Consider the following 23,820-nt stretch of genomic DNA (forward strand, 5'->3'; position numbering starts at 1 on the left):
CTTTTGCCTACATGATATCACCATGTAGGGATCAGTGCTCCTCCTCATTCTCCTCCACGTGGCTAGTTGATATTCCATTGAAGACTACTTTTGGTGAGTTCCCATGTTCCGGGAACAATACTCCTTTATCTTTCTAGTTTATGATATGTTAAGATATTTTACTATGGAATTTCTTCTATTATGATTGAGGGTGAGCTAGGGACTTGTCTTAGCCCCGTTAAATCTAATAGTTAGAGGTATTGTTGGACATATGTAAGTTGAAGATTTATTATGATTTCCGCTTGTTTATTTATCATCATTACCTATGAAAGGCTAAAAGAATGCTAAGAGGCTTGTTTGAGGTACTTTCGGGTTCCTCATTCGCCATGTCACGTCTAGGCCCTAGGCTTGGGTCGTGACAATAGCTTAATCAAACAACTGGCTAAAACAGAACATACTAAAGTGAATGAATAACTCTGAATATAGACTGAAACAAAGTAAACTGGATAGTAAAACATACATGTGTGCTTTAACAATAAAATTTAAACTGAATAAATGCAAGAATAGCAAATACTGAAAATAATAAAACTTTACTTCTCCTGTGGAGTTTCTCTGACCGATAATCATCATGTGATCCTTATAATGATACAACATCTTGCCCATGTTGTAGAGTCATCCTATACCTTGCAGGGTAAAGAAAGATTTTAATTAATGGACCCAATCTCTAAGCCCTTACAAGGGGCTTTCTGAGGAGTCACTCAAATCAATGACACAATCCTATCCTATGATGTTGGCGGTGCAATTTTGGGATTTGGATTATCTAAATCCTTATCCAACTCGGTGCTCAATACTACTTCCAAAATGATGCATTGTGCTAAAAAACTATATAGATATTCCACTTTAGGGAAAGTGTCCCACTTTAGGGGAAAAATAAAAAAATGATTACTTTGAGCCTATGCTTAACAATATTGCTTTATATATAAATTAGATTTTGAAAATTTGACTATGTTTTTCTGAAAATCTGACTATGCTTTCTCTAATCTATGAGAAGCTTCTTTTAAAGCTAAACATGATTTCATTAAGAAATTGTCTATACTTTCTTTCTGAAAATATGTATCTTGAATGCAAAATATACTTTCTTGAAACTTTTCTAAAGTAATGCACTTGAACCAAAATATACTTTCTTGAAACTTTTCTAAAGTAATGCACTTGAACCAAAATATACTTTCTTGAACTCTTTCTTGAAAGGCTTCTTTAAAATCTTGAAATATAATTTACTTATGGAAATAATGCATAAGGAATAGTATGACAGGGTTTTCAAATAACTTTGGCAAAAAAAGATCCATGTGGTAGATTAATCATGAACCATCAATCAAGAATAATCAACGAATATAAAATACAATAGTTTCAATAATAGGATTCAACAATAAGAAGTTTGAATTAGAAACTTGAATTCATGGATATTTGGGTAAAAATCTTAACTTTGATCTTACTTATTGAAAATGTAGATGTAGGGCGTGAAGAAGAACTGAGTTTCTCACTATGATAGCCTTACATACCTTAAACTCTCCACAGTCTTGAAAAAGAACTCTAATTTGATGAAGAACTATCAAGAAATCCTTGAAATTCTTAGATTCTTTTCTTGAAAATCCTATGATCAAGGGTTAAGATTTCAATCAATGATTCATGAATATATAAAATAATTTGAGTTGAAAAACTTAAAATTCATGGAGAAAGTTGATGAAGGAGGATGAGAGGATGAGAGAAAACCACTTCTAGGGCTTGAAAGAGTGGCCAAAAATGAGAAAAATTAGACTAAAACTAACTTAAATGATTTTCTATTGGCCTACCGACGTTTTCACCAGTGAAACACCTATTCAAAATTATCTAATGCAGGTGAAATTCATGTCTAAAAACCTCTTAATTTTTCCTCAACACCGGCGAAACGCCTGTCCAAAATAGAATGTTTGACAAAACTAAAATGACCATAACTTTTGACTCTGACCTCGTCTTGACAAGAGGTCAGCAACATTGGAAAAAAGACTCAAAGTCCTATAATTTTATGAATAATGAGACACGTAACTCTTTATATTCTAAGAGATATACTCATTTGAAATTGACTCTAGCAAAATTTTATACCAAAATTCAATCGGTAAGAAAGTTTTCATCTCAACTTTGTGCTAAAAAGAAATTGCCTTTTTTCAACTTACAAAAATGCATGAAAAAAACATAAAGGGATTGCCTTTTTTCAAAAAGCGCACAATAATAATGTATCATTACCCATAGGGATTCTAATCAAATCTAGAATCCCTAGCTACTCAAAAACCTTAGTTGATTTCCTTTTCTGTCATAATCCTAAAATTATCCAAATCAGACTTATCCATAATGTAATTGCCCTTTGCGGTACTTTCCCATAATGTAATTGTCCTTTACTGTAGAATGATTAATAGTATTTTAAAAACCATAGAAGCATGCTTAATGACTCTGGTTTTGGTAGAGAGTCCGCAGTCATATTGATTTTCATATATATAACAATGGATTATTTTTATACCCTACACTTTTGTACATTCGAACATGTTTTTTTCTAAAAGATTGCCATGTGATCCATGTTATTTATGAAGTTTTATGTGAGTAGCAATGGTTGGAAATAGGTTTAGAGGGATTTGGTAGGAGTTGGAGGCCAAGTAGTGAGTCGTGGTAATCGACCTACTTGCGTAAGCTACCGACTTAGATGTCTTACATAATTAAGCTATTTGAGTATATGTGGAGCTAAGTGAGACGAGATTACGAACCCACGGAAGAGGAAAAAGGGAGGCGATGCACCTACTTGGACCAAGTAGGTGATGCACCTGCTTAGGTGGACCCCACCCCACCACATGGCAGCCAGGGAGTGGACACATAGATACGGTGGCCCAATAAAGGCTAGACACATGTCACCCTTAGGGGATGACACGTGTCATCTTCTAAGGAGGGGTATATATATGTATAAGGATGACTAATATCTCATTTCGCTTCATCTTACACTTAGAAAAAAAATAGAAAATAGAGAACAAGAGAGAGTGGCTATGGCAATAGATAGGGTCAAGGTAAGCCCTCTAATTTTTATTCGTGAATTAATTATCTAAGGTGTTCTTCGATCACGTAAAGGTGTTTAACAATGTGAATTAATAGTTGGGGCAGTAAGAGAGTGCAATGAACAACCGCCAAATTTTCAGCCACGTTGATGAGCTCTCGAGGTCGATTTTTGGCAAGGTAAGGTTCTTCCTTTTGAATTGGAGTTAATGATATTATAATGGAAAGATTACTCATGTTAAATGAAGTTGAAAGTAATAGAATTGAATAATTATGATTGACGTTGTAAACAAACAGAATTGAAGTCATTCTAGTTGAATTAAAGTTGAGTAGTGTTGTTATTATTATGGTATTGTATTCGAAGGTAGTTTGGGTGTGTTAAAGGGCTAAAAACATGGCTATGAATGAATATACATGCTGCTGGTTGCAGCCACGTGATACTCCGTTCCGTGAGGTTAAGATTTTATGAAATAAAAATTGAAAACCCTATTTTAGTGTAGTGGTTTTGGGCGAGCTGTTTGGAGCTTGTATTGCGTTATGTTGAAGTGATTTAATTGTACATAGCTGCTGGTTGTTATTGTTGATATGGATGTACCAATCGGAAGTGTAATTGGAAGTTCGGATAGGGCGAGTTATATAGGAGATATTGCCCGATTTCCATTAACTTCTTAACTAACTAATAGACTAGTCGAGAAAAGCGAATAAGGAAATAATTCCTATGGATGATTGATTGTAGATATGGAAGCTGGAAAGTCAAGGCTTATTAATATTAGCATTACTTTCGTGTTAAATAGGTTCAGAGGGCGACAAAGCTAGCGTGGTTACGATTAATCCATAAGAGGTATGTAAAGCCATCCTTATTTTCTCTTGGCATGTCTTAGCCATAAATGGTTTCTATATGAAATGTGGGGATAATTCTATTCATAAAACTCCAAGTATGATTCATAATTCTTATTCACTCCTTGATGTAAGAACTCCTGCACTAATGGAGTTATTGCTTTTCAAGTCTTCTATGTGATGAAAAGTAGTACATGTAAAGTCTATCTCTTCTTTCTTTTGGAATGTTATAAATGTAAGTGAAATAATATATGATATGAGTTTGGAGGTAATTCTATTTATAAGTTATGGGTATAACTCGTGACTCGTATTGTCTTTTGATTGTTAAAGGTCTTAAAGTAGTTGAACTACTACCCTCGAGCCTTCTACATGTTGAGTAGTAATTGGATGTGTAAGCTCCTATTCCTAAGGGCTCTATGATGATAAATGTCTCCGATTGCATAAGTTGTATAGCATTATCTTGATACACGTCTATGATGCCTGAGGCTCCACTTGATTTGATCTTTAGTGACCTTTAGAGGGTACTTAAGATAATTACTACCCTGATCTTCAAGTGACGGTTCACTTGACTATTTCATGGAGTCTTAGATGATGATTTAACTTTTATATGGTTACTCACTACTCTGCTCGTGCATGCTGTTAATATATCTTCCACCGAGTCTCATAATGAGATGAGTATGTTAGTCATGCAGCTTCACTATAAATTCACCGAGTCCCGGCCGGGTATGATATATGTATACGATAATATGAGGATATGATTATTCACCCAGTCCCTTGCTAGAGGGTCGGGTATGATATATGATAATATGATGACATGGTTATGAGACCGAGTCTCATAATGGGCCAGGTACGGTATAAATATACACTACTCTCTTCACTGAGTCCCTCACTAAAGGGCCGGATACAGTATATAGACATGCATATGAAAATATAGTGATACATTTGCAACACCGAGTCCCATAATAGGCCGGGTACGGTATGTGACAATGATGTACATAATTCCATTTTATAAGATGTAGGTATAGTGATTTGTTAAATGATATACTTTTCCCCTGCATTGCTATGTCAGCTGTAATCTCCTTATGATGCTTTATACTTTATATACTCAGTATATATGTCGTACTGACCCCTCTCATTTTGGGGGGTGGAGGGTGCATTTCATATCCGTAGATACATACACGCGTTTTGGGGATTCGCCAGCCGAGGATTCCACTCAGCGAGTCTGGAAAAGCTCCATTATATCGGAGCCTAGCTTTTGGTACTGATCCTTTGATGTATATATTTGTTTATTCGGAGGTACGACGGGGGCTCTGTCCCGCCATATGTTACCATTAATACTCTTAGTGGTCTATAGACATGTATGTGGGTTGTGTATATATGTGTGTTCAGTTGTGTCTATATGAATTATGTTTTGGGACATTTCCTTTATCATGGCAGCTTGTCGGCTCGCATGTGTGTTTATAATAGGATGACCCCACATACTAAGATAGACTCATCGGCTTATGGGTTATGTTGCCTATTGATAAGTTGTGACCCCTCTCAGGAGATGGGTTGTGCCAATAGATGAACACGCGACAGGTTTACTTATATTTGATAGGGGTATATGCGAGTGTCAAGCTTGGACACCCATCATGACCTACGGGGTTTGGTTGTGACAAAAGTGGTATCAGAATAGTTCATCCTCAGAGTGTCTACAGACCCTGTCTAGTAGAATCTTGTTTATCGGTGTGTTGTGTACCGCATCTATAAATAGGAGGCTGTAGGACATTGAGAATGTTGTCCTTCTTTCTTGCCTTACATCTTGCGATAGAGCTATGCTATTAGGATGATCTCTCACTAACATACCATTATGTTTACAGTGATGCCTCTAAGAAAAACAACAACTGCCCAGAAGGGCAAGTCAGTAGCGAGAGAAACTAGTCAGACCCCGATAGTTACTAAGGCTCGTGCCCAGTCTATGTTAGGGATTGTGCTCCAGTCGGCAAGATCTACTATGCCACCACCTTTAGAGGAGCTTAGAAGATCAACAACTGCAGATCTCGAGACTCTAGTACTGAAGCCTCCAGCCTCACAGCCAGGGCTAGAAGATAGGGCTATGAGAGATGCAGTTCATTTGCTGACTAGATTAATGACAAGACAGGCTCAAAGGCATGGACTAGGAGGGGATGATGTAGATAGACATAATAGTTTGAGGGTTTGTGACTTCTTGACTTGTAACCCTCCCGAGTTTTATGGGTTGAGGCCTGCAGATGACCCACAAGAGTTCATTCGAAAAATACAGTATACGTTAAGAATAATTAGGGCCTCTGAGACTGAGTTTGTTGAGTTGACTTCATATCAGCTGCGTGACATAGCCATTAATTGGTATGAGTTTTAGGAATTATCAAGAGGCGAAGGAGCTTCTCTAGCAATATGGGATGAGTTTGTGGAAGCCTTCCTTAGCCACTTTCTACCTCCAGAAATGAAATGAGCCAGTTGAGGCAGAATGGCAGGAGCATTAGAGATTATAGCCTTGAGTTTGACTTATTAGCGAGATATGTGCCCACTATTGTGGCTGATATGGCTGATATGGTGTATCATTATGTGATAGGGCTGGATCATCACTTGATCGATAGCTGTATGGACATGGATTCTCAGCCAGGCATGGATATTACTCGGGTACAGACGTATGCACACGGAATGGAGGATCGGCATAGAGGGCGACAACCCGATAGGGATTATGATAGGGGCCAGCGTAAGAGAGCTAGGTCGGTTGGTTATTCGGGAGAGTTTTGAGGTGAGAAGCCTCAGTAGTATAGTAGATATCCTTCCCAGCTAGGCTGGAGTGCATGCTCACAATTCATAGGTAGAAGGTTCGATAGCACAAGGTATTCAGGTGCCGTTCAGAGCTCTAGCATTTCAGGCTCACAGATGAATAGGGGTTTGCGTCAGTCAAGGCCACCCTTGCCTCAGTGTTCTCATTGTGGTAGGCCTCATTTTAGGGAATGCCATGCTGCTACAGGTGCTTATTTTATGTATGGCCATCAAGGCCATGTTATAAGGGAGTGCCCATTCGGGGGCAGTCCAAGAGGTGTAATTCAGCCTACTAGGTCAGTTGCTGGTTATTCTTCTTCAGTAGCTATGTGCCCTATGGGGAAGAGTAATTATGCATCATCAAGCCGTGGTAGAGGCCATAGTGGAACTTCCAGTGCTAGCGGTCCTTCAAATTGCATCTATGTCCTAGCTAGCCGACGGGATCAAGAGGCGTCACCAAATGTGGTTATAGGTACATTATCAATCTTCTCCTGGGATGTATATGCATTAATAGATCTAGGCTTCACTTTATCATATATATCTCCTTTTGATGCTAGTAGGGTTGGAATAAAAGCCGAATTAATAGACCCATTTGAGGTAGCTACACCGGTAGGAGACTCTATTATAGTAAAATAAGTATACGAAAATTTCCCGGTGAGTATATGTGGTCGTCACACCTTGGCTGATTTGCTGGAATTAGATATGACAAAGTTTGATATTATTATGGGTATGGACTAGTTAGCTTTTTGTTATGCTAACGTTGATTATAGAAATAAAGTAGTTCGGTTCCAGCTCCCAAATGAGCCAATTATTGAATAGTTGGGGAATACGGCATTGCCGAGGCGAAAATTTATCTTATACTTCAAGGCAAGGAAAATGGTTAAAAAAGACTATATTTATCATCTGGTTCGTGTGCATAACCTGGAAGCAGAGGTACCGACTTTTCAGTTAGTGCCAGTAGTCAATGAATATCCAGATGTATTCCAGATGAACTCCCGGGTCTTCCTCCTGAATGGGAGATAGAGTTCACTATAGATGTGTTACCAGATACTCAGTCTATATCTATTCCTCCTTATCGAATGACACTTGCATAATTGAAGGAAATAAAGGAACAATTGAAAGACTTGTTAGAAAAGGGCTTCATTAGGCCTAGTACATCATCTTGGGGAGCACCGGTATTATTTGTAAGAAAAAAAGATGGGTCGCTGCGAATGTGTATTGATTATAGGCAACTGAATAAGGTAATAATAAAGAATAGATATCCCCTTCTTAGGATTAATGACTTGTTTGACCAGTTGCAGGTTGCTAAGTGTTTTTCGAAGATAGACCCTGTGGTCAGGCTATCATTAGGTACGGGTAAGAGAAACAGATATTCCAAAGACTGCGTTCAGAACCCGATACAGGCATTATGAGTTTAAAGTAATGTCTTTTGGGCTGACTAATGCTCCAGCGGTGTTTATGGATCTAATGAATTAAGTGTTCAAACCATTTTTAGACTTATTCATGATTGTATTTATTAATGATATTCTGGTCTATTCACGATCGGAAGAGGAACACAAGGATCATTTGCGGATGGTACTTGGGGTGCTCCACCACCAAAGTTGCACGCTAAGTTCTCTAAATGTGAATTCTGATTGACTTCAGTAGCATTCTTGGGGCATGTTATTAGAAAGGATGGCGTTCGAGTAGATATAGAGAAGATTGAGGCCGTAAGGACTTGGCCTAGACCTACAACACCTACCAAAGTACGTAGTTTTCTAGGGCTAGCAGGATACTACTAGAGATTTATAGAGAAGTTTGCTTCTATTTTAGCGCTTTTAACAAGGCTAACTCAGAAGGCGGCTAAGTTATAGTGGACCGATGCTTGTGAACGAAGCTTCCAGTTGCTGAAAGATAAGTTGACTACGACCCAAGTTCTAACTCTTCCTAAAGGACTAGATAGCTATGTTATTTATTGTGATGCTTTTGGTGTTGGACTAGGTTGTGTACTGATGCAACATGGTAGAGTCATAGCCTAGGCCTCCCAAAAGCTCAAGAAGCACGAAATGAATTATCTAACTCATGATCTGGAGTTAGCAGCAGTAATTCATGCTTTGAAAATATGGAGGCACTATCTATATGACGTACATATTGATATCTATACGGATCACAAAAGCCTCCAATACATCTTTAAGTAGAAAAAGCTGAATTTACAGTAAAAAAGGTGGCTAGAGTTGCTGAAAGATTATGATGTTGACATCCTATACCACCTAGGAAAAGCAAATGTGGTAGCAGATGCACTCAGCCATAAATCAATGGGTAGGTTGGCAGAGGTACAATCAAAACGGAAAGAGATAGTCCACGAGATTTGCCAGTTAGCTAGGCTTGGAGTCCGTTTAGCGGATTCGAATAATGGTGGAGTTTTCGTTCGAGGACTAGCTGAATCCTCTATCATAGAAGAAGTAAAGCGATGCCAGTACAAGGACCCTATTCTGGCACAGTATATGGATACATCTTTTCAAAAGGAAAAGACTCCATTCAAGATTATGCCTGGCGGAGTGCTTAGATATAGAGGCAGAATCTGTGTACCTGAGATTATAGGGTTACGGCATCAAGTGATGGAAGAAGCACACTATGCCTATTATTCTATTCATCCAGGGTCAACCAAGATGTATCATGATCTCAGATGTTTATACTGATGGGATGGCATAAAGAAGGACATAGCAGAGTTTGTAGCCTAGTGCTCGAATTGTCAACAGGTTAAGAGTGAGCATCAGAAGCCTGGCAGATTATTACAAGAGATAGAAATCCCAACTTAGAAATGGGAAGCGATTAATATGGATTTTCTTACAGGCTTACCTCGCACTCTACGGAAGTATGATTCCATATGGGTTGTTGTAGATAGACTGACAAAATCAACCCACTTCTTTCTAGTTAGGACTACATATTCAGCTGAGTACTATGCGAAGTTGTATATCAAGGAAAGAGTAAGACTTCATGGGGTTCCCACATCTATTATATCAGATAGAGGAGCTCAATTTATATCTAACTTCTGGAGATCATTCCAGAAGGGATTGGGAACACAGGTAAATCTTAGTATAGCGTTTTACCCTCAGACTAACGACCAGGTCGAGCATACTATTCAAACACTAGAAGATATATTGCGTGCTTGTATAATTGATTTTAGAGGCAGTTAGGATGATTATTTTTCACTTATTGAGTTTGCCTATAATAATTGCTATCATTCTAGCATCCAAATAGCACCGTACGAGGCTTTGTATAGAAGGAAGTGTAGGTCACCTATTGGTTGGTTTGATATTGGTTAAATAAAACTAATAGGCCCAGACCTGGTTCAACAAGCTGTGGATTAAGTCAAGCTAATTCAGGAAAGGTTATTGGTAGCCCAGAGTCGATAGAAATCATATGTAGATAATCGACATCGACCTTTAGAGTTTCAGGTTGATGATTGGGTGTTCTTGAAGATGTTACCCATGAAGAGGGTAATAAGGTTCGGTAAGAAAGGGAAGCTTATCCAAAATACATTGGTCCTTATCAAATCATCCATAGAATAGGCAAAATTGCCTATGAGTTGGACCTACCATCCGAATTAAAAGCAGTACACCTAGTCTTTCATGTGTTAATGCTTCACAAATGTGTTGGTGATCCTTCTAAAGTATTCCCCGTGGATGATATCCAAGTGACAAAGGAACTATATTATAAGGAACACCCTATAGCTATACTTGATCGCCAAGTCAGAAGGTTGCGCACCAAGGACGTGGCCTCCATCAAAGTATTGTGGCAAAATAAAAATAGGGAAAAGATGACCTGGGAAGTCGAGGAAGAGATGAAGAATAAATATCCATACTTTTCCCCCATGTCTATAGATAATCTAAACTCCTAAATCGATTGTATTAGTTAATAAGAGACTTATATATGACAATTATTACAGAGATTTCCCAAAATCCTTTTAAGACCTTATGAGACTAGTTAACATTCGAGGACGAATGTTCTAAAGGGGGAAAGATGTTATACCCCACACTTTTGTACATTGGAACATGTTTTTTTTCTAAAAGATTGCCATGTGATCCATGTTGTTTATGAAGTTCTATGTGAGTAGCGATGGTTAGAAATAGGTCTAGAGGGATTTGGTAGGAGTTGGAGGCCAAGTAGTAAGTCATGGTAATTGACCTACTTGAGTAAGCTACCAACTTGGATGTCTTACATAATTAAGCTATTTGAGTACATGTCGAGCTTAAGTAGTAAGGACTACATAGGTTCTTAAAGAGAGATGAGATTATGAACCTATAGAAGAGGGAAAAAAGAGGCGATACACCTACTTGGAACAAGTAGATGATGCACCTACTTGGACTAAGTAGGTGATGCACCTACTTGGACCAAGTAGGTGACGCACCTATTTGGGTGGACCCCACCCCACCATGTGGCAGCCAGAGAGTGAACGTATGGATACGGTGGCATAATAAGAGCTAAACAGGTGTTACCCTTAGGAGATGACACATGTCACCTTCTAAGGAGGGGTATATAATGTATAAAGATGACTACTCTCTCAGTTTGCTTCATCTTACACTTAGAATTTTTTTTAGAGAAAACTAGAGAACAAGAGAGAGTGGCTACGGCAGCAGCTAGGGTCAAGGTAAGCCCTCTAATTTTTCTTTGTGAATTAATTATCTAAGGTGTTATTTGATCACGTGAAGGTGTTTAACAACGTGAATTAGTAGTTGGGGCAGCAAGAGAGTGCAACGAACAACCACCAAATTTTCAGCCATGTTGAGAAGCTCTCGAGGTCGATTTTTGGCAAGGTAAGGTTCTTCCTTTCGAATTGGAATTAATGATGTTGTAATGGAAAGATTACTCGTGTTAAATGAAGTTGGAAGTAAGAGAATTGCATAATTATGATTGATGTTGTAAACGAACGGAATTGAAGTCGTTCTAGTTGAGTAGTGTTGTTATTATTATGGTATTGTATTCGAAGGTAGTTTGGGTGTGTTAAAGGGATGAAAACATGCTATGAATGAATATACATGCTGCTGGTTGCGGCCACGTGATTCTCCATTCCGTGTGGTTAAGATTTTATGAAATAAAGATTGAAAACCCTATTTTAGTGTCGTGGTTTTGGGCGAGCTGTTTGGAGCTTGTATTGCGTAACATTGAAGTGATTTAATTATACATAGCTTCTGGTTATTGTTGTTGATATGGTTATATCAATTGTAGGTGTAATTGGAAGTTCGGATAAGGCGAGTTATAGGAGAGATGCTGCCCGATTTCCATTAACTTCTTAACTAACTAATAGACTAGTCGAGAAAAACGAATAAGGAAATGATTCCTATGGATGATTGATTGTAGATATAGAAGCTAGAAATTCGAGGGTTATTAATATTAGCATTACTTTCGTGTTAAATAGGTTCAGAGGGCGACAAAGCAAGCGTGGTTACGATTAATCCATAAGATGTATGTAAAGCTATCCTTCTTTTCTCTTGGCATGTCTTAGCCATAAGTGGTTTGTATATGAAATATGGGGATAATTCCATTCATAAAACTCCAAGTATGATTCATAATTCTTATTCACTCCTTGATATAAGAACTCCTGCTCTAATGGAGTTATTACCTTTCAAGTCTTCTATGTGATGAAAAGTAGTACATGTAAAGCCTATCTCTTCTTTCTTTTGGAATGTCTTAAATGTAAGTGAAATGATATATGATATGAGTTTAGAGGTAATTCTATTTATAAGTTATGGGTATAACTCGTGACTCGTATTGTCTTTTGATTGTTAAAGGTCTTAAAGTAGTTGAACTACTACCCTCGAGCCTTCTACATGTTGAGTAGTAATTGGATGTGTAAGCTCCTATTCCTAAGGGCTCTATGATGATAAATGTCTCCGATTGCATAAGTTGTATAGCATTATCTTGATACACGTCTATGATGCCTGAGGCTCCACTTGATTTGATCTTTAGTGACCTTTAGAGGGTACTTAAGATAATTACTACCCTGATCTTCAAGTGACGGTTCACTTGACTATTTCATGGAGTCTTAGATGATGATTTAACTTTTATATGGTTACTCACTACTCTGCTCGTGTATGCTGTTAATACATCTTCCACCGATTCCCATAATGGGTCAGGTATGTTAATCGTGCACAGCTTCACTACAAATTCACCGAGTCCCGGGTCGGGTATGATATATATATACGATGATATAAGGATATGATTATTCTCTGAGTCCCTTGCTATAGGGTCGGGTATGATATATGATGATATGATAACATGGTTATGAGACCGAGTCCCATAATGAGCCTGGTACGGTATAAATGTACACTAATCTCTTCATTGAGTCCCTCACTAAAGGGCCGGATACAGTATATAGACATGCATATGAAAATATAGTGATACATTTGCAACACTGAGTCCCACAATAGGCCGGGTACGATATGTGACAATGATGTATATGATTCCATTTTATAAGATGCAGGTACAGTGATTTGTTAAATGTTATACTTGTCCCTGCATCTCTATGTCAGCTGTAATCTCCTTATGATGCTTCATACTTTACATACTCAGTACATATATCGTACTGACCCCCTCTTTTCGGGGGGGAGGGGGCTGCATTTCATGCCTGCAGGTACAAACACGCATTTTAGGGATCCGCCAGCCTAGGATTCCACTCAGCGAGTTGGGAAGAGCTCCATCGTAATGGAGCCTAGCTTTTGGTACTGATCCTTTGATGTATATATTTGTTTATTCAGGGGTACAGCGGGGGCCTTGTCCCACCATATATTACCGTTAATACTCTTAGAGGTCTGTAGATATGTGTGGGAGTTGTGTATATATGTGTATTCAGTTGTGTCTATATGACTTATATTTTGGGACGTTCCCTTTGTCGTGGCAGCCTTGTCGGCTCATTGTGCGTTTATAATAGGATGACCCCACATACTACGATAGCCTCGTCGGCTTATGGGTTATGTTTCCTATTGATAAGTTGTGACCCCCCTCAGGAGACGGGTTGTGCCAATATGTGAACATGCGTCAGGTTTACTTATAGTTAACAGGGGTATACGCGAGTTTCCAGCTTGGACACCCGTCATGACCTACGGGGTTGGGTCGTGATAATTATCCTTATGTGAAATTCAACAATTTTATCTTAAATTTTATTTATCTAATATTTGAGTTTCTATAATGGCTTACAAACATCATTAAACATATTTAACAAAACTTTAGAATCTATCTTTAAGGAAACTTACTTATCGTGTTATCCTAACATCACTGTTATCCAAAATTAGTTGCCTGAATTTCTGTCATATTGTTAGTGTAGGAAGCGCAGTGGATCAAAATAATATTTTTATTAAACAAGGAGTAAAATATTACACACAGACAAAAAGAAAACTCTCAATTTTAAGAACTGTGGTTCTTATCTCTTTACTCTCTAAGAAGCTTTGCTTCTTCTTTCTAAAAAAAACACATACACAATTACATGAATACAAGTATCTATTTATAACTAATCTACACCTCCATATAAAAGACTCTAGGTGTGATTTTGTTTTAGCCAACTTTGATCAATTTAAATTCTCCATCTTTAGTTTACGTTGCCAAATTGAATTCCTCCATCTTTAGTTTACTTATCCAAGTTGAATTCCTCTATCTTTAGTTTACTTCTCCAAGTTGAATTCCTCCTACTTTTTAATCTTGCCAATTTTGACTTTGCTGAAGTCGGTTTGAATTTTAACACTCCCCTTCAAACCAAACTTTTTATTTTAAGCTTTTCTTTGAGTATGTGGAATATGTCTGTTTTCAATGGCTTTGTAAATATATCTTCCAATTGGTCTTCTGTGTGATAATAGACTAACTCCACTGTTTTATTCTTCACTTGTTCACAGATAAAATGTTACTTTGTATCAATGCGCTTGCTTTGACTGTGCGACACCGAATTCTTCGCGAGTGATATGGTTAGACTTGTTGTCGATATAAATTGTGATTGGATCTTCTTGAGAAAAAGACAATTCTTCCAAAATATTCTTTAACCAAATTGCTTGACAGGTACATGCTGCTACAGCTATATATATTGCTTCACATGTTGAAAGAGCAACAGTTTGTTGTTTCTTTGATGACCATGAAAATGTTATTGAGCCAAGATGCAATAAATATCCAGATATTCTTTTTCGATCATCCAAGTCTCCCCCATAATCACTTTCTGAGTAACAATCAACTTCAAATTTTTGAAGTGCGTATAAAAGAGACCATGATCCACAGTACCTTTAATGTATCTCAAAGTTCTCTTTGCGGCAATCCAATGATCTTGTTTTGGATTTTCATAAATCTGCTAACCAGTCCAATTGTGTATATAATATCTGACCGGAAAATAGTCAAATACCTTAAACTTCCACTTACGCTTTTAAAGAAAGTTGAATTAACTGGCTCGCTTGTTGAGTCAACACTTAACTTCATACCTAGTTCTGCTGGCATGGCTATAGGCTTACAATCTTGTATTCTGAACTTTTTTAGAATTTGCTCCTTATATTTCTTTTGAGGCATAAATATGCTAGATCTCATTTGTTTCACTTCGACTCCAAGAAAGTATAACATTTTACCAATGTCTGTCATTTCAAATTCTTTAGTCATAGCTTTCTTAAAGTCAGGGAGCCTTGGAGTAACTAGTAAAGTTATTGCCATGTGACCAGGAGGTCACAGATTCAAGCCTTGGAAATAGCCTCTGACAGAAATGCAAGGTAAGGCTGCATACAATAAACCCTTGTGGTCGGGCCCTTCCCCATACCCTGCGCATAGCGAGAGCTTTAGTGCACCGGGCTGTTCTTTTTTATAGCTTTCTTAAAGTGATTGAACATACCTGGATTGTTTTCGGTAAAAATCATATCATCCACATATAGACACACGGACATGATGTCACCGACCTTATTTTTTTTTGTGTATAATGCATGCTCATATGAACTTTTCACGAATCCATTTTTCTGAAAATATTCATTAATTTTGATATTCCATGCTCGCGGAGCTTGCATTAATCCATACAAAGCTTTCTTCAGACGGTAGACTTTATCTTCCTATCCTTGCTTTATATTTCTAGGTGGCTGCTCGATATAAACTTCTTCTTCTAGTTAGCCATTTAGAAATGCTGACTTCACATCCATTTGATAAATCTTCTATTGATTTTGTGCTGCAATTGCTCTGAGAAGACTTACGGTACCAATCCTTGCCACAGGAGCAAACACTTCATCATAATCTACTCCATATTATTATTTGTATCCTTTTGCAGTGAGTCTTGCTTTGTACTTGTCCACTTTTTCTTCTTTGTTGGTTTTTATCTTGTACACCCATTTGACTTCAATAGGACTATGTCTTTCTGCCAGACTTGTTAGCTTCCATGTGTCATTTCTTCTGATGGCAATAATTTCTTTGTCCATCGCCTTCTTCTATTTAATATCTTCAGTTGCCTTTTCATATGTTACTGGATCATATTCAGCCATTTAACAAAATAAGTAATAGTCAATAGTTCTCTCTATGGGTTCAGTATCATCATAGACCTCACGGAGACTATGCATTTTTGTTGGAGCTTCACTTGAGCTGCTGCTACTTGGTGATGCAGATGTTGAAGGAGTAGTTGCAACAGGGCTTTGTGGTGGACTTTGTCCGTCACCTTGTTCATTTTGATTAACAAAATTATTATCATCTTCATCACGAAATAATAATCCTTCAACTTTGTTTTCTTCTTCACTCAATTTCCAATAATCACCTTCATCAAATTCAACATCTCTTGAGATAATCACCTTCTTCGTGAGAGGATTATACAACCTGTAAGCCTTGCTTCTTTTATCATATCCAATGAAGATGCACTTTTCTCCTCTATCATTGAGCTTTTTTCTTAACTATTTAGGAAGATGAGCATATGCAATACATCCAAATATCTTGAGATGTCCAACTCCAGGCTTTTGACTACTCCATGCTTCATTTAAGGTCATAGACCGGACACTTTTTGTTGGACAACTATTCAATAGGTAAATTGCATATTGAACCATTTTAGCCCAGAAATTTCTAGGTAAATGCTTAGCTTTCACCATACTCCTTGCCATGTTGAGAATGGTACATTTTTTTCTTTCCGCGACTCTATTTTGTTGAGATATGTATTTGATCATTAGCTGATGAATAATCCCATGCTCTTTAACAAAATCTTCAAATGAGTTTGCAGTGTACTCACCTCCTTTATCAGATTTGAGTATCTGCATATAGTACTCACTTTGCTTTTCCACCATCGCCTTGACCTCTTTGAATATATCAAGAGTTTCTGATTTTTCTTTAAGAATATATATCCAACTTTTTCTACTGAAATCATCAATAAAAGTTAGGTAATACCTATTTTCTTCAAGTGATGGTATGTCAAATGGACCAGCTAGATCTGAGTGCACAATCTCGAGTGGTCTTTTATCTCTTCTAGACTATCCAACTTCAAAACTTTGTCTGTGTTATTTTTTCTTTTATGCAGGCTTCACAGAGTTGATCAGGTAGATTTATTTTTGACAGTCCGTTCACCATATTTTCTTTTGCCAATAGCTTTAGACTAGAAAATACAAGATTTCCATACCTCAAATGCTAAAACCACGAGTCATATTTTATAGATGTCTTCATGCACTTTACTTCTCCAAATTCGATATCAATAGTGAAGAGACGATTTCATGTCGTATCAACCTTGGCGACCAATTCTCCATTTTTGTTTCTCAAGGTTAGTGAACAATCCTTTATCACTACCTCATATCCTTTTTCACTAAGCTGACCTATACTGATAATGTTGTTTTTCAAAGCTAGTACATAGTATACATCGGTTATGTACTTTTTTTTCGTTCTTCTGAGTTATCATAACTTTGCCTTTTCCTTTGACATCGGCATGTGAATCATCTCCAAAAGTTACACGTCCATTGACTGATTCATCCAGTTTCATGAACAATTTCTTTCGTCCACACATATGATTACTGGCATAATTATCACGGTACCAAATACTTTTCTTCGATCCTTGATCTTCTTTATAGGTAAGGAATATGCGAGATTCCCTATTTTCATCTTCAAAAATTGCCGCATGGCTTCTTTCTTCTTGTTTAGGAGCAGATTTTACCTCATAGCTATAGTGATCATATTTATCAATTATAGCATTGCACCTGAGATTTAGATCTCTGTTGAGAGTTTCCTCTACCTTGGCTTCTGCCTCGAGCTCCTCATCCATGACTTGTGGCATGATAGTCTTTACTTGATTATCCTCTGTCATATGATTGATTTCCTCGTCTATGTCCACCTCTATTTCTACCTCTATATCCTCCACGATATCCTCCAAGGTTGTTTAAACGTTGTCCTGAGCTATTACTCATTCCGCCTTCAGTTATAGATAACTTGCTTTGCAAAGCTTGATCAAGACTTTCAGAATCATCACTTTGCTTCATCTTTTTCTCATGGGCTTGAAGAGAACCCACAAGCTCATCATAGGATATTTGTGATAGATTCTTTGATTCTTCGATAGCGACAACCATGTAACTGAATTTACGTGCCAATGACCGCAAAATCTTTTTTATGATTCTAACATCATCAAGAACTTCTTCATTCCTTTTCATCTTGTTTGCCACCGATTTAAATTGGGTGACATAATCATCCACACTTTCTGACATTTTCATTTTCAACGTCTCAAATTCAGCTCTAAGGATTTGCAAACGTACCCTTTTTGCCTTTTCTGCTCCTTAAAGAGACTTTTGCAAAATCTCCCACACCTCCTTTGATGTTTTTGCTTCAGAGATTTTTTCAAAGGTTGATTCATCAATACTTTGATGAATTGCGTTCAACGCTTTATTATCCCTTTCTCGATTTTTTCTCAACACTTGTTTTTCTTCATTTGATATAGCCGCCTCAGCTGCTGCATTTTCTGGTACACCATAAGCGATTTCAACCAAATTCCAACAATTGCACTAGTTAGGGCTTTCATCTGGATACTCCAGTTGCCATAATTTGATTTTGTTAATTTTGGGACTTGAAACTAGAACATATTTGACATCGTAACGTGAATAAAACCTTGCTCTGATATCACTTGTTGAAAGCATAGTGGACAAAAATAATATTTTTATTACACAAGGAATAAATATTACACACAGAGACAAAAAGAAAACTCTCAATTTTAAGAACTTCGGTTCTTCTCTCTTAACTCTCTAAGAAGCCTTGCTTCTTCTTTCTAAAAAACACATACACAAAATTACATGCATACAAACATCTATTTATAGCTAACCTACACCTCCATATAGAAGACCCTAGTAATGATTTTTTTTTAGCCAACTTTGACCAATTTGAATCCTCCATCTTTAGCTTACGTTGCCAAATTGAATTCCTCCATCTTTAGTTTAGTTCTCCAAATTGAATTTCTCCATCTTTAGTTTACTTCTCCAAGTTGAATTCTTCCTACTTTTTAATCTTGCCAATTTTGACTTTATTAAGTCGGTTTGAATTTTAACAGTTAGTGCAGAAAAAATTGACACAGTCTTGTTGGCTTTACTCTTGGAGCTTCCACCAGTGTTAAATTTAAGATATCCTCTATTTGGTTTGAGGTAGAAAATAGGGAGGGACATCGACCTTGGGTTGTATCATCAACCATAATGCAAGAATCTTTCTATGTTGAATAAGAGAAATATTAGAGTAGTCTCTTCGAATAGCAATTTATAGATTGAAGAAAATCTCATTGATGATTCTGGCTAGTGAAGTGTTCTCTTTGTTGTATCATTTTGTGCATAAATTTTTCATATTTTCCAACAGATAAGAGAGGGATATAAGTTTTAGAACAAAGTTACACATATAGTTGTTAGTGTGATTTCTCCACCAACTTCACATAAGACCTTTAATAAGTGTATGAGTGTTAACAATGATTCACATAGAATTAGTAAGAAAATTTCAAATTTCTTTAGTTGTCTATCCTTCAATAAAGATATGATGATAGGTCTCATAAAAAATTGTGCGACAACAGGTGCAGTAGCAACTAATTATTTTTCAAAGCGAATGATCGTATCATCCAATGAGAGTTTATTGTACATAATTCTCTAGTTAAGGAAAGAAATCTTGAAAGAAAGTCTTTTTTGCCAAATAAATGTGACAATGTAATTTTTATCTTTCTATTTTTGATAGTTTCTTTAGAAGTGTACAGAGCATCTAAAAGACCCATATTGAGTTAACATCCAATGATTGTTATTTTTATCAATTATTTGAATTTAATTTGTGTTGGTGCAGATGTTGGGACAAGACAACTTAAAGCTCTTGGATTGTGTAATAATGAAAGGATAAACTGTGGGTGATTTGAGTCTATACTTTCTATGAAACAAGATTTAGAGACCATGGATACCTCTAAGTAGGGGTGTACATAGACCGGGTTGGTTCGGATTTTTTACAAACCAAACCAAACCATTTGTGTCGGGTTATTAAATCTATAAACCAAACCAAATCAATAAAAGTCGGATTTTTCGATATCAATTTTTCTCGGGTTTTTCGGGTTTCTCGGGTTTTTTGGGTTTTGGGGGTTTTTTCGGATTTTTTCGGGTTTCTCATAGTATCTAAACATATAAGATGGAGGCACAACACTGTTTGAAGTTTTAACTTTATAATATAACTTTATAAGATAAGTTTTTTTTGTATATTATTTAGATGGGCTTCTCAAGTCCAAATCTAAATGTAAGAAAGAAAACAAAAATTATGAAAAAATATTTATAAATTACATAATTTAAAAGTAGTATATCTATAATCGGGTCGGTTTGGGTTCGGTTTGACTTTTTTTAGTTAAAACCAAACCAACCCTATAATGGTCGGGTTTTTTTTTTCAAACACCAAACCAAGTCAAACCAAACCACTAGTCGGGTTTTTTTTCCGGTTTGGTTCGGTTTGTCGGTTTGATGCGGTTTATCGGTTTGTCCTGCACAGCCCTACCCCTAAGTTGGTCTGTTGGCTGCTAAAGAAAGTCTTCTGATGCAAATAGTTAATACTTAATTGTCAAGGAATGTCAATATGAAAGTTGCATTACAACTATGACTATCACAAGCAAGTTCAACATTATGAAATTATATACTTCGGAAAAGGGTCAAATATATCCATCTACTATTGGAAATAGTTTAAATATACCCCTCGTTATGCTTTCGAGCTAAATATACCCTTCTGTTATACTTTCGGTTTAAATATACCTCTCTCATTATAGTTTTGTACAAATTCGCCCTTAATTTTAACGGAATAACACTTGAAAAACTCAAAATTAAAGAATTCATTCCCAATTTTAAATATCTGAGTTTTTTAGGAATAAATAAAATTTTAAAGTACTAATTTGGTTTGAAAACACATCTGTCTTATTATTTTGTAAGAAAAAATGACTCAAATTAATAGTTAGAATTTTTTATATTAGTATTTAAAATTATGCAATGCATTTTGTATTGTCATTTCTAAGGAAAAAACTCAAATTAGTACTTTGAAATTTTATTTATTCCTAAAAAAAATCAGATATTTAAAATTGGGAATATATTATTTAATTTTGAGTTTTTTCAAGTGTTATTCCGTTAAAATTAATGGCGAATTTGTACCAAAGTATAATGAGAGTGGTATATTTGAACCGAATTATAACAGGAGGGTATATTTAGCCCGAAAGTATAACGATGGGTATATTTAAACTATTTCCAATAGTACATGAGTATATTTGACCCTTTTCTGTATATACTTCACTGATTCGATATGAAAAACTGGATTGAAATAAATTGATATTGGTTAAAGGGCTAATACCAAGACAACCGTTTATTTTATGGATGAAACTGCAGAGAGAACTCTGAACTGTTGAAAGAGTAAATCAAATAAACTATCATAATACAGATTGGTTGTGAGCAATTTCACTGGAGAAAAAAATTTGTTCATCTGTTTTCTGACTGCCCATATTCTACACGTATATGGTCAGCTCTTTTGAAATGATTGTGAATCAAAGGGCTATAGGTAATTAAAATTAAGAGGTTCAATGATTGGTCCAAAGGATGAGTAATAGTAAATCAAGAATTTGTATATTGGGATATGTTTTGCTGTATGCAGTAGAATATATACCATATTTAGACTAAGCATAATGATAGAGGATTCTCAAACAAAGCCACTTGCAAAAATTACGGGACATGTTGTACAATTGCATATTGAAGGACAACAATATAGCAAATGGAGAGGTCACCTGGAGAAATCGATAACTACCCTTATAGTTTTATGTTTTTGTATGCCTAGTGACTAAGTTCTTATTTATTTTCACTTAATGAAGGTTTCATTCAGATCTCAGTCATTAAGTGTGTTTGTTTTCAAGGTCTAAATCTTAATCATTCAGGATTATTAAGTGTGCTTGTTTTTTAATATTACAACCACTTAATGAGTCTGAATAGATCTGAGTGATTAAGATCTATTACAAAGTCTTGGCCTCATTTGTTTTCATTAAGATTAAGACGTCTGAATCTGAATGCACATCTGAATATTAACATGTGTATCAAGATTTAGAAGTCTGAATTTGAACACACATCTGAATATTAAATAGATAACACAGATAGCACAGTTTATTTTTTAAGCATCTGAATGTATACAAATTGTTTTTATTTTAAAAATAATAAATACAAAATTTAAATAAAATACTGAATTGATCTAATATTGTATCAATAAAATATTTTTATATGACAATTAGTGGTGGTGTTGACTAATGATAGTGATTGTATGAGCCAATTTGGAATGGTGTTCACTGACCATGGTGGTTATGGGTAGTATTATGGTATATTGTTTGGTACTAGTGATTAACGTAGTTATTATTGGTAGCAATTGATAATTAATAGTGGAATGATACTGATAACTAATGATAGTGGTGAATGATAATGGGGGGTTAGAGATATATAATAATGACTAATGATAGTAATTATCGATAGTGATTAGTGAATGTAATAATTGTTGGTGGTGATGATTGTTATTGGTGGCTAATAGTGATGACAATTGATTTTTTTGATTGACAGTAGTTGTGGTTGGTTGAGGATGGTGGTTGTGGATGATAAGTGGTGGTGATTGGTGATAGTTGTGGTGGGGTTAAGGAAGATTGTTGTAGATAGTAGGTGGTGGTGCTTGATAGTGGTTGTATGTGGTGGGTGAAAGTAGATGAAGTAACGGTGAACTGTCATATTTGTAGAAATTTTTAAATAGACATCTTAATGATATTAAGACTGTGTCATAGATCTTATTCATTCAGACTCATTAAGTGGTTATAAAATAAGAAAAACAAACACACTTAATAATTAAGATTCAAATCTTGAAAACAAACAAACTTAATGACTGACATATTAATGATTAAGATTCAAACCTTGAAAACAAACAAACTTAATGACTAAGATCTGAATGATTAAGATTAAGACATTCATTAAATGCAAATAAATGAGGCCTTAATATCATTAAGATGTTTATTTAAAAATTTCTATAATGATGACAATTTACCGCTACTTATTTAAGACCTTCATTAAATAAAAACAAATAAGATCTTAATAAAGATGTTTATTCAAAAATTTGAACAATACTACATTTTATCCAAAATTACTATACTTTATAAGCTAGTGTATTGCTATTGATAGATGAGAGCTGACTCTGTCAGAATAGAGTTAGTAGATTTGTACAACCAACAACTTTGGTTGGATGAGAAAAAAATACTTTTGACCAAAAAAAATAAATAATAATTCTAGCATGAAATTTCACATATGGTTTAATGGTAATAACATGTATAGTTGGTTGTTCAATAGTATGAACCTCTGACTAAATATAAATGGTTGGTTTGTATTAATAATAGGGACAATTTCAAATATATACAATAACTAAGTAATTTACAATAAATATAACTATATTTTATTTACATAAAAATAGATCAAAATCATCGGAAATATGTAGTGACTATACAATATAGTTTGCCAAAACTCATATAAAATATATACTGATTATACAATATAAATTACTTATACATGAGCTATATACTGAATATATATTATGATACATTCTATACATAAAATATATATTAAATATACATGAATATACACCGAATGACCATTTTTTTGGTAATTAAAATGACCGAATGACCATCTACTGTAATTGTCCCTTAAT

The sequence above is a fragment of the Solanum dulcamara genome, chromosome 2 (assembly GCF_947179165.1).
Source record: "Solanum dulcamara chromosome 2, daSolDulc1.2, whole genome shotgun sequence".
NCBI lineage: Eukaryota > Viridiplantae > Streptophyta > Magnoliopsida > Solanales > Solanaceae > Solanum > Solanum dulcamara.